Genomic DNA, 16,014 nt, shown 5'->3' on the forward strand with positions numbered 1-16,014 from the left:
AAAGTCAATAATGCCTGATTACTGCTTAATCATCTTAATAACCCTAGTTAGGTTTATGAAATTATTAGAGATAAGAAAGAAGCTAAATTATAGAAGCGATCAATTCTTATTTATCCTAACAAGAATAACCTCAGATATGTTGATGACACCACTCTTATGGCAGAAAGTGAAGAAGAACTAAAGAGCATTTTGATGAAAGTGAAAGAGAAGAGTGAAAAAGTTGGCTTAAAGCTCAACATTCAGAAAACTAAGATCATGGCATCCAGTCCCATCCCTTCATGGCAAATAGATAGGGAAACAGTGGAAACAGTGGCTGACTTTATTTTTCTGGGCTCCAAAATCACTGCAGATGGTGATTGCAGCCATGAAGTTAAAAGATGCTTACTCCTTGGAAGGAAAGTTATGACCAACCTAGACAGCATGTTAAAAAGCAGAGACATTACTTTGCCAACAAAGGCCCATCTAGTCAGAGCAGTTGTTTTTCTAGTGGTCATCTATGGATGTGAGAGTTGGACTATAAAGAAACCTGAGGACCAAAGAATTGATGCTTTTGAACTGTGGTGTTGGAGAAGACTCTTCATAGTCCCTTGGGCTGCAAGGAGATCCAACCAGTCCATCCTAAAGGAGATCAGTCCTGGGTGTTCACTGGAGGGAATGATGTTGAAGCTGAAACTCCAATACTTTGGCCACCTGATGCGGAGAGCTGACTCATTTGAAAAGACTCTTGATGCTGGGAAAGATTGGGGGCAGGAGGAGAAGGGGACGACAGAGGATGAGTGGGTTGGATGGCATCACCAACTCAATGGACATAGGTTTGGGTGGACTCCAGGAGTTGGTGATGGACAGGGAGGCCTGGCATGCTGTGGTTCATGGGGTCACAGAGAGTCGGACACGACTGAGCCACTGAACTGAACTGAACTGTACTGAATGCAATATATGTCTAAAACTGGTCAATTAAAAAAATAAAAGGTAATGAGCATTTTATTCAGAAGTTTGAAATTAAAAGGAGATGAGAATTAAGAATTATATCTGTGGGAGAGATGAATCGGGAGTTTGGATTAGTAGATGCAAATTATTATGGATAGAATGGATAAACAATAAGGTCCCACCATATAACACAGGGAACTATATTCAACATCTTACAATAAGCGGTAATGGAAAGAATATGAAAAAGAATATATATTTATATCTGATTCACTCATCTGTACAGCAGAAATTAATACAACATTGTAAATCAGCTATACGGCAATAAAATACATTTTTTTAAAAGAGTTACAGCTGGACGGAGACAATGGAGAGAGTCCTGGCCATTTTTTATTATAAACTTTTCAGTACTGTTTTTTTTTTTTTTTTTTTTTAACTGGAGGATAATTCTTTTACAAAATACTGTGCTGGTTTCTTCCATACATCAACATTATTTGATTTTTTAAATTAAACTTTATTTTTAAAACTTACAAGTCATGATCTTCCTCCCAAATACCCACTGTTGTTGTTCATTCGCTAAGTTGTGTCCAACTCTTTGTGACCCCATGGAGTGCAGAGCGCCAGGCTTCCCTGTCCTTCACTATCTCCTAGAGTTTGCGCACACTCATGTCCATTGAGTCAGTGATGCTATTCAACCATCTCATTCTCTACCGTCCCCTTCTCCTCCTGCCCTCAATCTTTTCAGCATCAGGGTCTTTTCCAATGAGTCAGGTAATTACCTTAGTCGAACTATGAGGAAGACATCAGACAAATCCCAACTGAGGGACATTTTACAAAATACCTAACCAATATTCCTCAAACTGTCAAGGTCATCAAAAGCAATAAAAGTCTAAGAAACTATCACAGCCAAGAGGAACCTAAATAGCCATGACAACTAAATATAACGTGGTATCTTCAAGCACTCCAATGTTCACTGCAGTGCTGTTTACCATAGCCAAGACATGGAAGCAACCTAAATATCCATCAACAGAGGAATGGATAAAGAAGATGTGGTACAGATATACAATGGAATATCAGCCATAAAAGGGATGAAACTGCCATTTGCAGAGACTTGGATGGACCTAGAGAATTTCACACAGTGAAATCAGAAAGAGAAAAACAAATATCATATATTAACTTAAATATGTGGAATCTAAGGAAAACCAGAAACAGACACAGATATATGAATACCAAAGTGCAAGAGGGGGGTTGGATGAATTAGGACAGCAGAGTTCACATAAACACACTATTGATATTATGTATGAAAGAGATAACTAATGAGAACCTACTATACAGCACAGGAACTCTACTCAATGCTCTATGATGACCTAAATGGGAAGGAAATCTAAAAGAGATATACGTAAAGAGAGAAAGAGAATACTGGCAAAAAGAGAATGAAGTAATGCCACCTGCAGCAACATGAATGAATCTGGAGATTATTAAATGAAGTAAGTCAGACAAAGACAAATGTCATGATACTGTTTATATGAGGGTCTAAAAAACAAAATGATACAAAAAACTTATTTACAAAACAGAAACAGACACAGACTTAGAGAAGGAATTTATGGTTATGGTGGGGGGAAGAGTGGGAGAGAGGATTAGATTGGGAGTTTAGGACTGACATGAACACACTGCTACATTTAAAATAAATAATCAAAAAGAACCTGCTGTGTAGCACAGAAAACCCTGCTCAATAAATTATATGGGAAAAGAATTCTGGGGGGAATAAAAAGGTATATGTATAACCAAAAAAAACCAGAGTAAAATTTTAAAAATAAAGATCTCTAGATAGCAAATATTAATTAATTTTTAAAATGTAGTATCCTAAATAGGATCCTTGAACAGAAAAAGGAAATTCGGTAAAAAATAAGGAAATCTGGGATTTCCCTGGTAGTCCAGTGGTTAAGAATCTGCACTTCCAATGCAGGGGGCCCAGGTTTGATTCCTGGTCAAGGAACTAGATTCCACACATTGCAGCGAAGATTCTGTGTGCCATAACTAACACCAGATGCAGCCAAATAAACAAATATTAGAAAAAAAAAAAAAAACTAAGGAAATCTGAATAAAATATGGACTTTAGTTAATGTATCGATAATGTTTCGTTAATTAAGACAAATATAAAAGTTTAAGATTTTAATAATATAAGAAAGAGATACAGCACATATGGGAACTCTATACGAAGTCCCCAACATGCCTGTACATCTAATACTGCTCTAAAACTAAAAGCTTATTGAAATGTAGACTTCATGTAAGTATATAACAACAAAACCTAGTTAATTAAAAGAAAAACACACAGTCACACAAAGTTGTGTACATAAACTTAACACTATGTAATGGACAGAGCTCGAAGACACACTGTTAGGTTAAAAAGTGCAAGTTACATTGGGGAAGGGAATGGCAACCCACTCCAGTATTCTTGCCTGCCAAGTCCCATGGACAGACGAGCCTGGTGGGATACGTAAATATACATTGCTTGTAAGCCGGAAAAAAAAAAAAAAAGTGCAAGTTACAGAAAAATGTAGATAGGATGTTTAGGCTTTTAAAAATAAACTACATATTCTTTTCTGTGAGTGTGTATGTATGTTAAAATGTATACATGTAAATGCATAGAAAAAGGTCTGGAAGGACAGAAACATACACCTGAGGAACAAGGGCACTCCTGGTTTTATCTCAAGCATGTCTAAAGTATTTAACATTCCTGCAACAGAAACAGATTCATATCTATGCATTACATGTGTAAGCTGTTAAGCCTAAACCATGTCTCCCTGAAGGAAGAACTGATAATTATTTTTTTTATAATTATTTTCAAACAAATAATTTCTTAAGAAAAATTTAGAATCACTTCTGGCATGTTAGAAGGAAAGAGAAAAGAGAAAAGGACACTTCAAAATAAAACAATGAATTAATATGTGATGAAGTAATAAACATACATACAAATAATCTTACTATTTTCAAAGTCCTCCCTTCATTATAACTATTCAAATGTATTTCTGTCTTACTTTACACACATTACCTCAAGATTACATTATACTTCAAAAAGAGAACAAAAGAAAGGTGAAAACACAATACAATTATATTATATATTTATATTCTGAATATGTAAACATATATACATAATTTGTTAAATTTAAGGTTTTAACAAAAAGAAATGCCATTCATTATGACTCATTAAGACGGTTTTTGGTAAAGAGAAGGATCTTCATACAGGCTCATTAGTTTTTTGTTTTTTTTTTAAATAGAAAAGTCATAAAAATCCACCAGAGCAGTTCTTAAGAAATGTTGGGAGAAATTCATACTAAAGCTATCAGCCACATTACATTCTTGCAGCACAAACCTCAAACAAGCTTCATGTAATGTTTTACTTGTTTTTCATACGTGGCATAATTCACAGCGCAATAATGCAGTCCATGAGATTGAGCAATAACTGTCATCTCCTCCCCTGTGACCATTCCCCACCCAGGAATAAGTATAGCTGGAAATAAGATCTGAGAAGCAGGAAGCAGAAGAAAAATGACACAGAATTGAAGTGGGGAAGCAGAAGGGAAAGTAAATTACAAAAATTATAAGAACATAAATGGAAAGAAAAAGATAAAAGGATACAGTAAAGAGAAAATACTGTACATACAGTGGGATGGGGAAAGAGGACATTTATTACACCCCCTCCCCAACAAAGTCAATTAAGACCACAGAATCCAATGTCTTCTCGGCCCTTTTCCCTTAGTGCTTACTGCAACAGACATTATTAACCTCCCCATCAAAAATTGTACTGAAGTTTCAGTGAAATTGAACTAGCCTATCTGACGACTCACTAATTCACAATTCATCATCCCAAATCTGCACACTCCCCTAGGGTCTATCCTAGGCATGCTTTCTCTCTTGGTTCTCTGTTTCCTCTAAAATGCAATCCTATAATTTAAACTATAACTTTAGGTAAATGAAACCTCAAATAATCTCTCAATCCAACTCTTCTACCAAGCCCCTCGCGCCTTCATCTCTATACGAAATACTTAACAAAATTATCATCCTTCTCATATAAGTAAAGCTTAACCTCTCCTTTTAATTCTCTCTTTATACTAATGGCACAACATCCTCCAACATTCAAATTCAAAAAATTCTCAGAAACCTTTATTATGTGTCCCTCTTCCATTTCCCCTTAACATTAAGTCACCTGCTCAGTTCAGTCTATTTTTCTATTAAAACATGTCTATCTTCCTTCCCTTTCCATAGCTACCACAAGCACTGATTCATTACCTTCTGAAAACAGTGACCTTCCTACCTAGAGTTTCTCTCCACTCCAGCAATCCACTGAACACACAGTGACCAAATATTCTTTGAAACGACAGTTTTTCATGTCACTCTCTTCTGCTTTAAACAAACAAATCCTACCAAAAAAAGAAAATTTCCAATCTATGGCATTCCAGAACCTTAGTCAAAGCTCATTTTATCTTTTAATAACTTATTCTACTACTCAACTACATGCGTATATATGCAAGATTACAGAACTTCTGACTCATTATTCAAATGTCTTACTCCAATATTTTTGCTAATACCATTTAGCTGGAATGTCTTCGCCCACTCCATCTCTGCCTAAAAATCCTGTATGTCCTGTAAGATCTAGATGAAATTCAGCTTCTTTCTTTAAGCCCTCCTACATCCCTACAACTATTAATAAAAATTATCACTGCCTCTCTGTCTTATGATTCAAATTCTGATTATGTAGCTACTCCATCTGCCCTACTGGATTATAAACTTTTTTGTAGTTATCACGTTACTCATCTTTGTTATCTTCTATAGAACCTAGAAATGTTTTGCATACAAACAATGTTCAATATGAATGAAGTTTCCAGCGGGCAAAAGAAAAAAACGGTTCAAGTAAATAGAAACAAATTACTAGTGATAAGCATCTAAAGGATCTGCAGTCACAGAAGACAAAAAAAAAAGGTCAATATGCAGAAAAAGAAATAAACAAGATGAATAACAAATGTAGAGTGTCATTTCATTACAGCTAATTATCTCTCCAATTAAACTATAAATATTCTAATAAAAACAAGAAATATAAACAGTTTTCCTCTTCGCATTCCCCCCCACTGGGCCAAGGGTACAGCAGGCAGTAAATGCTTGCTGAATCCACATAAGAAAGAAGTAGAGGACAAATTAGAAAAATAATGATGTAATATAAGAACATACATAAATTATTTTATAAAAAACAAATAAATACAAACAGAATTATTTACCACAAATTTTTTTTGGTACTTAAGGGATAGTTTCCAACTTATAGCCTGCACATATCAAAACACTAGTCTAGTTCTTCTGCATCAAGTCTTCCCCAGTAGATAGAGTTGTATGACAAGGGAAGAAATGTATAAATAGGCTTCAGAAACTTGGAAGGAAAAGAAGAAAACTTTTCCTTCCTGATTAAGGGATGACTGAGATCTGACAGACATGAGGCAAAAGGTATTTTTATTTATTTATTTATTTATTTATTTTTTAGACAAATGGTATTTAAACACCTGACTCCCCTAAACTTGTTTACCCGTCCACACGGAGGGAAATTCCTGAAATCAGGGTGAATTGTTCTTGTGGGTGTAACTGTAAAAACTGACACATTAAAAATTCTGAGATTTGAAAGAAACATGCAGACCCAGTCAACTAAGAACGCAGGGGCTTGTGAACTGCTGAACTGAGGGAGAGTTGTGGAGCTTCTGCTGCTTCTTACATAATCAGGGTCCAAAAAACTGATCTCTGAAGACTCCTCCTTTTCTAGTATTCCTTAATTCTATGTTTCTTTTTTTTCCCCATAAAGGGGAAATATTTAGTACAATACTTACACAATAACAACATCCTATGTTTTATACAGTAATGCAAAAAATGTTTCTACATGAAGATATTAAGAGGAAGTTCAAACTACAATTCTTATGTCTCCTTCAGGAGGGGATTAAGAAATTTTAAGTAGATTGTCATACAGTAGTCTCCCCATATCCTGGGGGCTATGGTACAAAACCAGTTGGATATCTGAAACCACAAATCGTACTGAACTCTACGTACACAATGTTTTTCCTATGTGTATATACATATCTACAATAAAGTTTAATATATAAATTAGGCACAGCAAGAGAGCATGTGAACTGCCAGCATCACAACTCCTATACTTCGGGGCCACTAAGTAAAGTTAGGGGCTACCTGAATACAAGCACTGTGAGGCCAGGACAGTAGGTCTGACAAGCGAGGTGGCTGCGAAGTGGCCGACAGGTGGGGAGTGTGTGCGGTGTGTGGGTATGCTGGGCAAAAGCACGATTCACCTGGGAGGGATGGGGAAGGATGCTGTAAGACTTCATCACACTACTCAGAACAGCACACAATTTAAAACTTATCAATTGTTTACTTCTGGAATTTTCCATTTAATATTTTCAGATGGTGGTTGACCACAAGTAGCTGAAACTGCAGAAAATGAAACCTCAAATAGAGTGGTCTACTGTACCGTCGAAACAGCTCAGGCTTTGCCGTTAGACACGTTAAGTTCAAATTCCAGCTCTGCCACCAACTGCCCAACGCGTATAAAACAAACTACGGAATTGGGTTGTGCCACAGCATTCTCATCTGTCAAAGGCAACAGCACTTATCTTTTAGATTGCTTTTAGAAGAATTAAAGGCAACATGTGCTTATTTCCAACACTATGCCCAGTATATTAAAGGCACTTGATAAATTTTGCTATTATTATTAAAGGCACATAGTGGGATTTTATTAGAGAAGCATCTAGTAACACGCATCTGTGTGTGTGTGTGTAAGTCTCTTCAGTTGTGTCCGACTCTTTGCGACCCTAGGATTATAGCCCACCAGGCTCCTCCTCCATGGGATTCTCCAGGCACCAGAGAATTCTGGTATTCTCCAGAATACTGGAGTGGCTGCCATGCCTTCCTCTAGGGGATCTTCCCAACCTAGGGATCAAACTCGTCTCTCTTCTGTCTCCTGCATTGGCAGGCAACTTCTTTACCACTAGGGCTACCTGGGAAGCCAGTAGCAAATACAGAATGACAAATTAGTATAGCAATTGTAGTCCCAAGAACACCAAAAGAAAAGTAACAGGAAAGACAAATAAATACTTAGATACCTACATGAAAGCCAAGTCAGGCATACCATGGAAAAGAAATTTGGGCTCCCTTTTCTTCCATTAAAAAAAAAAAATTCAGGTCAAGGTTTCTTCAATGAGCTAGCAGGAAAAATTTGCTTCTAAAGCAGAAGTTCAGTTACTTCTTTTTTCCAATATATTGTAAAACAAAGATATGAAGTAGTGAGATATTATAATTGGTACCTAGGTGACAGAATTAAATCACTCTAGTCACTGAATCTTATACTATAGCTGTCATATAAAATGTGACACAGAACCTGGGACATTCAAGACCTCTTAAGTCAACATTATACAATCATTTAATAAAAATTATACTCTATAATGCAAACAGTAAATCATATAGTTCTTTCCGGTTAATGTAATACCATGTGGGAATAACTGCTCTTATTATATACTAATTATATTTGTTCATACAACCAACCAATTAATGTTCTAAATTTTCAAAGTTATATATTTAGCTAATACCACTAAATACCCTCCTATAGGTAATTTATGTATTTCAGTTCAATGCAGGATATCCTCTAAATAAAATTTTACAAAACAAATTTACCTATTAAGGTCCTAATAAGTACACAGGGAGGAACTGTTTCAGACTTCCAAAGCTATGTTAGAAAAGCTTGCTGTTTCTACCCAGGTGTCTTGGTCTCTTTCTGCCATGTAAAAATCCTACTATCGTGATGCGGAGAAGATCATGTAAAATGGCTCTGAGAGGGCAAGAGAGAGGGGGCCCAGCTCAGCATCTCATTATCTCTCACAAAGCAATGAGTACATCAGTAAATCATCTTGGACTCACCAGATGACTAACTATCAAATAAACACCACTAACAACCCCACTCCAGTATTCTTGCCTGGAGAATCCCATGGACGGAGGAGCCTGATAGGCTACAGTCCATAGGGTCGCAGAGTCAGACACGACTGAGCGACTTCACTCCCTCACTCACTCAAACAACCCCAGTCAGCCCTGAAGGTAACAAAATTAGCCAATCCTGCTGAATTCCTGACCCACAACATCACTAGACACACTAAAACAATTGTTCTTTTAAGCCTCCAAGTTTTAGGTTTGTTACACGGCAATAGCTACTGCAGCCTTCACAAAATCTTATGGTCAAAAAAGATGGGGTAAGTTATGTATATACAAGACATGCACTGACTTCACAGAAATGCTAAAGCAGAGTATCACAAAAACACATTGATATTTTAAAATCTAAGATGAAGGGCTAGAATATAAGGATGCTTAGCAGTATACAATGTCAAAGCTATAAAGAGAATCAAACATCTGGAGATTATCTCCTGCTTCAGTATCTGTGACACTGCACGGTTCAGTTTTCCTACAGAGCTCATGAACATTATACTTCATATAATGCTCTACCTAGAGCTCCTTTCTCTCTTTACTGAAATCCTACCACTTTGTCTTTCCAAGTTTCTCTCAAACATCCCTCCCTCCCTCCTGCATCTTCTTTCCCTTTCTTAATATCTACCTGCCCCCACTCCCACTAGGTACCATCATTACTTTTCATATGTCTTGTGGTATTTAACTTATTGTACTAAATACTATAGTCACTTTTTCTAGTACCCTGATAGAGAGTTTAAGCTACTTGAAGGCAGAGAGTATGCGTTACTGATTTAGTCTTTTTTCTTAACACCTGCCATATAAATACTAAAAATGTTTAAGCTGAAGAGTTATAATCTGCTACTAGAGATCTCAGATTTTAAAGACAAACACAATGCTTGATGGACCACAAAGAAATCATTCTGAACATTACAAAGTAATCTTACTGTAATTCAATCTGTTCCTAACTATAGTTGATAACCTTTCACTGCTACAAAATTATATACCCACTTATCAAGTACATGTAGAAAAATCAAGTTTTCTGTATATACCAGTAATAATCTGGAAAAGAAAACTCCCCAAAATAAAGCAAAATACAAGAAAATTTATAGACTGTATTAACTATCAATAAATTTTACAGAGACAGAAAAGAATATAATAGGTAAAAATACACATACAGCTTTAAAAAAATTGTTTGGCTGCTCTGGGTCTTAGTTGCAATAGCATGTGGGATCTATCTAGTTCCCTGAGCAAGGATTGAACCTGAGACCCCTGCATTGGGAGCGCAGACTCTCAGCCACTGGACCACCAGGGAAGTCCCCACATGTAGCTTTAAGTATAAAAGTAGTTCTGTAATAATTATAATTTGCCCTTATTTGATCAATATATTTGATTAAAATCTCTATGAGATTAGGGTGGGAGGAAGGATTCTTAACAAAATAATTCTCTAGTTAATCAAAAAGGAAAAATAAGAGTAAAGGAACCTTATCCAAACCTCACATACAAAAATTTTTCAATTATATCACAGACCCAAATGTAAAATCTAAAATTATAAAGTATCTAAAAGAAAAAACAAGAGAAAGCCTGGATGACCTTGGGTTAGGCAAAGCTCCCTTAGATAAGACACAAAAAGCACAAAACATGAGAGAAATAAATTATAAAGTGAACCTCATCAAAATTACCATGTTTTGCTGTGAAAAAAGTATAAAGGACAATATTAAGAGAATGAAAAGCCACAGAAGTGAAGAATATATCTGCAAAAATACATCTCCAGGAGAATACATTTGTTAAAATACATCTCTCATAAGGAAACTGTTCACAGAATATGTAGAGAACTTTCACAATTCAATAAGAAGAGAATACCCAATAACAGGCAATTTGAACAGACAGTGCACCAAAAAAGGATAGGGATGGAAAATAAGCACATTAAAAGATGTTCATCAGGAATTGCAAATTAAAACCACAATGAAATACCACTACATGTCCACTAGGATGACTAAAATTTAGTAAATTGACAATATCAAAGGGCTGTGGGAATGAAAAATGGTACAACCACTTTACAAAAGTCTGACAGTTCCTTATGAAGTTAAAACATACACCTAGCCGTGTGTGGGTATGCTCAGTCACGTCTGACTGAGATCCCACGGACTGTAGCCCACCAGGCTCTTCTGTCCACGGGATTTCCCAGGCAAGAATACTGGAGTGGGTTGCCATTTCCTTCTCCAGTAGACTTTCCTGACCTGGGGATCCAACTTGTGTCTCTTGTGTCTCTCTTGTGTCTCTGCATTGACAGGTGGTCAATGGATTCTTCACCACTGCACCACCTGGGAAGCCTGCACTTAGCCATACAAACCAGAAATTCTACTTCTTAGGTATTTACTGAAGAAAAATGAAAACATATATCCATTCCAAGATTTGTATGTGAATGTTTATAGCAGGCTTATTCATAATTATCAAAAACCAGGAACAATCCAAATGTTCCTTAACTGGCAAATGGAAAAACAAAGTGCAGTGTATCCATTCAATGGACTACTAGAAACAGAAAAGACTGAACTGACTAATGAGACACCTCAAAAGCAATATACTAAATGAAGAAAGCCAAACACGAAAAAATTAGATAGTTCCATTTAAATGACATTCTGGAAAAGGCAAAACCATTGGAACATAAAACAGATCAGTCCCAGGCTGGAAGAAGTGGGAGAGTACTGAGGTGCAACAGGGAGCTTTTTTCCTTAACTGAAGTGGAGTCGCTCTACAACGTTGCGTTAACTTCACAACCGTTGTTGCTGGACTTTGTGTACATGTATATATATTTTCATATTCTTTCCCATTATGGTTTAATCACAGAATACTGAACATAGTTCCCTGGGCTATACAGTAGGACCTTGCTTATCCATCCTATAAAGAACACTTTGTTTCTGCTAATCCCAAACTCATCCCTTCCCCTAGGCAACCACAAGTCTGTTCTCTATGTCTGTAAGTCTGTTTCTCTTTTGCAGATATTCATTTGTGTCATGTGTTAGATTCCACACACAAGTGATATCATATGCTATTCATCTTTCTGATTTACTTCGCTTAATATAATCTTTAGGTCCACCCATGTTGCTGCAAATGGCATTATTTCACTCTTTTTAATGGCTGAGCAATATTCCACTGTGGTTACATACCGTGTCTTCTTATCTAATCACCTGCTGACGGACATTTAAGTTGTTTCCAATCCTTAGCTATTGTAAATAGTGCTTCTATGAACATAAGGGTGCATGTATCTTTTCTAATTACAATTTTGTGTTATAATACAGTAATTGTGATAATTCAAGATTAGTCAAACATTAAATCAGCATTACCCACTCAGTTCATTTTCTTTCTATTTCTCACGCCACTAACACCCACCTCTTGCGCTCATCTGACAACCTGCCCGTTGCTGGTGAGCGGCTCGTCAGCTTCTCATCTCTTTATCACTTTTCTGCTGTCTTCACACTTGAAATAACCTGCCAAAATTCTCCTAAACTACGATCAGACATCTCTTCTCAGCAGGCAAAAACTCGCTGAAATATAGTGCAACTCATTCATTCCCCAAATTACAGAGTATCCAGAGGTTGAAGGCCTGACCTGAAACAAGATAATCACAGTCCCAGATTCCGGAGAGCTTACAGTCCAGTGAAGAAGACAATTAAACAAGTGAAGAAACTGAAAACGCAACCCTCAGAATGGGAAAAAAAATATTTGCAAATGAAGTAACTGACAAGGAATTAATCTACAAAATACACAAACATCCCAGGCAGCTCAGTAACACAAAAAGAAACAATCCAATCAAAAAAATGGATGAAAGATCTAAACAGACATTTCTCCAGAGAGGACATACAGATGATTAAAAAGCATATGAAAAGATGCTCAACGTCACTATTACAGAAATGCAAATCAAAACTGCAATGAAGTATTAATATTACCTTACACTGGTCAGAATGTCCATCACCAAAAAATCTAAAAAAAATAAACACTGGAGAGGGTCTGGAAAAAAGGGAACCCTCCTACACTGCTGGTGGGAATGTACAGTGATACAAGCAGTACGGAGAATAGTATGGAGGTTCCTCAAAAAGCTAAAAATAGGGCTACCACAGGATCTAGCAATCCCACTCCTGGGCATATATTGGGAGAAAACCGTAATTTGCAAATCTGAAAAGATACAAGCACCCCAGTGTTCACAGTACCCAGGACATGGAAGCAACATTTAAATGTGCATCAAAAGAGGAATGGATAAAGAAGACATGGTACATATATACAATGGAATATTATTCATCCATTTAAAAAGAATGAAATAATGCCATTTGCAGCATCTTGGATAGATCTAGAGATTATCACAGTAAGTGAAGTCAGACAGAGAAAAACAAATATCATATGATATTGCTTAATGTAGAATCTAAAGGCTGCAAATGAACTTACCTACAAAACAGAAACAGAGATACAATTATAGAAAGTAAACTTATGGTTATCAGGAGGTAAGTGGGGTGGGGGGAGGGATAAAATGGACTAACATATACACACTACTATATGTAAAACAGATAACTAATGAGGACTGTACAGCACTGCGAACCCATTCAATACTTCCCTTAATGGTCTATATGGAGAAAAAAACCTAAGAAAGTGGATATATGTAAAACAGATTCACTTTCTATACACCTGAAATTAACACCAAACTGTAAGCCAACTATACTCCAATAAAAATTTGAAAAAAAAAAAAAAATGAAGTGAAGAAACTCAGGACAGGATGCAAAGAGATATGAGAAGAGACAGCAAGGAAACCTAACGTAGATTAGAGTAGCAAAGGCATCTCTTTCAAGTTGAGCCTGAAAAGATGAGTAAGTTCAGTGGAGTAGAAGTGTGGAACTAGGGATGGAAGGATAATGGATGGAGAAAGTTCTAGGCAGCAAGGAGCACAGAGCAGAAGCTCAAGAGTTAAATGAGAATATAAATTATCCAGAACCTTAGAAGACATTTTAAAGAATTTTAACGTTATCTTTTTTTTTTTTTTAGAATTTTAACATTATCTTATAAACAAGAAAGTAACATGATCAAATACACATTTAGATCCCTAGTTATCACTTAGGCTGTAGAATGAAAAATGAATTCAAAGATCATAGATGTGAAGTAAAGAATCCAATGAGGAAGGAGTTATACAATAATTTAGGTTAGAGCTAATTAGGCTTGAGATTAATTAGCCTTCAACTAATACTAACAGAAAGGAAAGAGTAAAATAGATAGATGTGAAAGAGTGGCTAGAAGCAAAAAGACTTATCTTCAAGTCTGATAAAGGACAAGTGTAGAATCAAGTTTTCAAACTTGAGAACTAAGATACGGTGCAGACACAGAAAGACAAATGTGGGTAAGGAAAACAACTGAGGTGTGAACATATTACTCTTAAGTTCTATGGAACATCTGAGAGTGGTGATGTCAAGGAGACAACTGAATACACAGATCTAAAACTCTGGACTAAGCTAAAATTTGAGGAGTGCCAACAAGAGACACTAGAAGACTAACAGGGTCATTAACGAAGCCAGAGAGATTATTGTAAAATGGTTTTACATTAGGTAAAGAAATAAAAAATAACTGTAAAAACTAAAGCAAATGTTAAAACGGCTACAGCAGAGATAAGGAAAATGGGAGGGGAGGCTAAACGAGGAAGGACAAATAGAATGTAAATGGTTAAACTAAGGAACAGAGAAAAGGTGAAGGGACCATGTCTAATCTTGGGGTCTTCAGATGTCTTTTCAAAACTGAACAGCTGGTTACCTGAAATCTAATGATCTTAGATTACTTGCTCCTCACAGAAAAAGCCCTCCATGTACATATACAAAAGCACATACATGCTAACTGGGCAGAATCTCCAATCCACATAGCAACAATTTTAAACCTTATTCATGGACTCACTACTAATTTGAGATGCATCTGATAATAGAACTCTACCAGGGTACTTGCCTGAATCTCAAACTTACATCCATCTTTCTGAACCAGTTCTGTTACAGGTGTACCCAACATTTTTCAATTAATGTTCATTCTCTTCATCTGAAACCATAAAATAACATATAAATCCTCCTTTCTTGCTATTTATTTGAAAACCATGATGTCCTATCATACATTCCCTCTTAAACTTTTTTTTCCCTTTTTATGTCCAGGAGTACCAATCATTTTACCACTAAAGTCACTTCAATTCTCTACTACAATTGTGTCAAATATTCCTGACTCTAATTTTCCCAGGTGATTCATCCTATAGAATGCTACCAAATTAATGTCCTTAAAATACCAATTAGAATATACTATCCTCCTACTTAAAAACCAATTTTTCATCAAAACCCAGTTCATTTACCTGGCAAACTATCTCACAATGCAAAGTACAATTCTGGATGAAGGAGATACTAAAAACATTTAACACAGTAGTTTAGAGCTACAGCTTTTAAGTCAAACTATCTAAAGACCTATTTTATTTTATATCCCTCAGCAAGTTACTTAAATCATTCTGATCTTCCGTAAAGCACTTTCAAAAGGTTACTATCTAACTAAAGATGTAAAAATTAAATCTATATAAAGTATAGTATAGTTCTAAGTTGCTAAGTATAGTTCTATAAATGTTAACTCTTGTTCTTAAGAAGTTCTAAAGAACTTCTTGTCCTCAAGAAGTTTATATTCTAGCTCAAATTGCACCTAAGTACTCATTGCATCCGCTTGCAGCCCATCTCAAAAAAGGCAGACAGAATTTACTAATTCTGACATTTTCATTATCCTCAAAAAAGAAAACTGAAAAATGCTATTTATTCCCTTAAGATACAAAGTTCATCAGCAAATTATGCCAGAAAATAAATCAAGGACATGTGCTTTCCAGAATATTGCTTCACATGTCAAACCAGACAAAGTGGCTCTGAATTAAATAATATGTAAAGTATATATATCTGTTCTTTAAAAAAGCTGGCAAGAAAAAAAAAAAAAAAGCTGGCAAGAGCAGCTACTGAAATTGACACTGCAAAGAGGACCCATAAAATTAATTTTTTAATGAAAAAGTACTATCTACTTTCTTTAATCAGATACAAGGCAAAGATCATAAAA

The 16,014-nt window shown here is 36.0% G+C and overlaps 1 protein-coding gene and 1 non-coding gene across 2 annotated transcripts in view; one reads left to right on the top strand and one right to left on the bottom strand.

Annotated features, from left to right (window-relative positions):
- The window catches only part of RSBN1L (round spermatid basic protein 1 like), a 77,727-nt gene that overhangs the window by 48,454 nt on the left and 13,259 nt on the right, over positions 1 to 16,014 (bottom strand). The gene's annotated exons all lie outside the window — the stretch shown is intronic.
- Positions 2,848 to 2,920, top strand: TRNAG-UCC (transfer RNA glycine (anticodon UCC)). The gene has a single exon. It is a non-coding gene; the product is annotated as a tRNA-Gly (tRNA).

This window comes from Muntiacus reevesi, chromosome 6 (genome assembly GCF_963930625.1).
Source record: "Muntiacus reevesi chromosome 6, mMunRee1.1, whole genome shotgun sequence".
Lineage (NCBI taxonomy): Eukaryota > Metazoa > Chordata > Mammalia > Artiodactyla > Cervidae > Muntiacus > Muntiacus reevesi.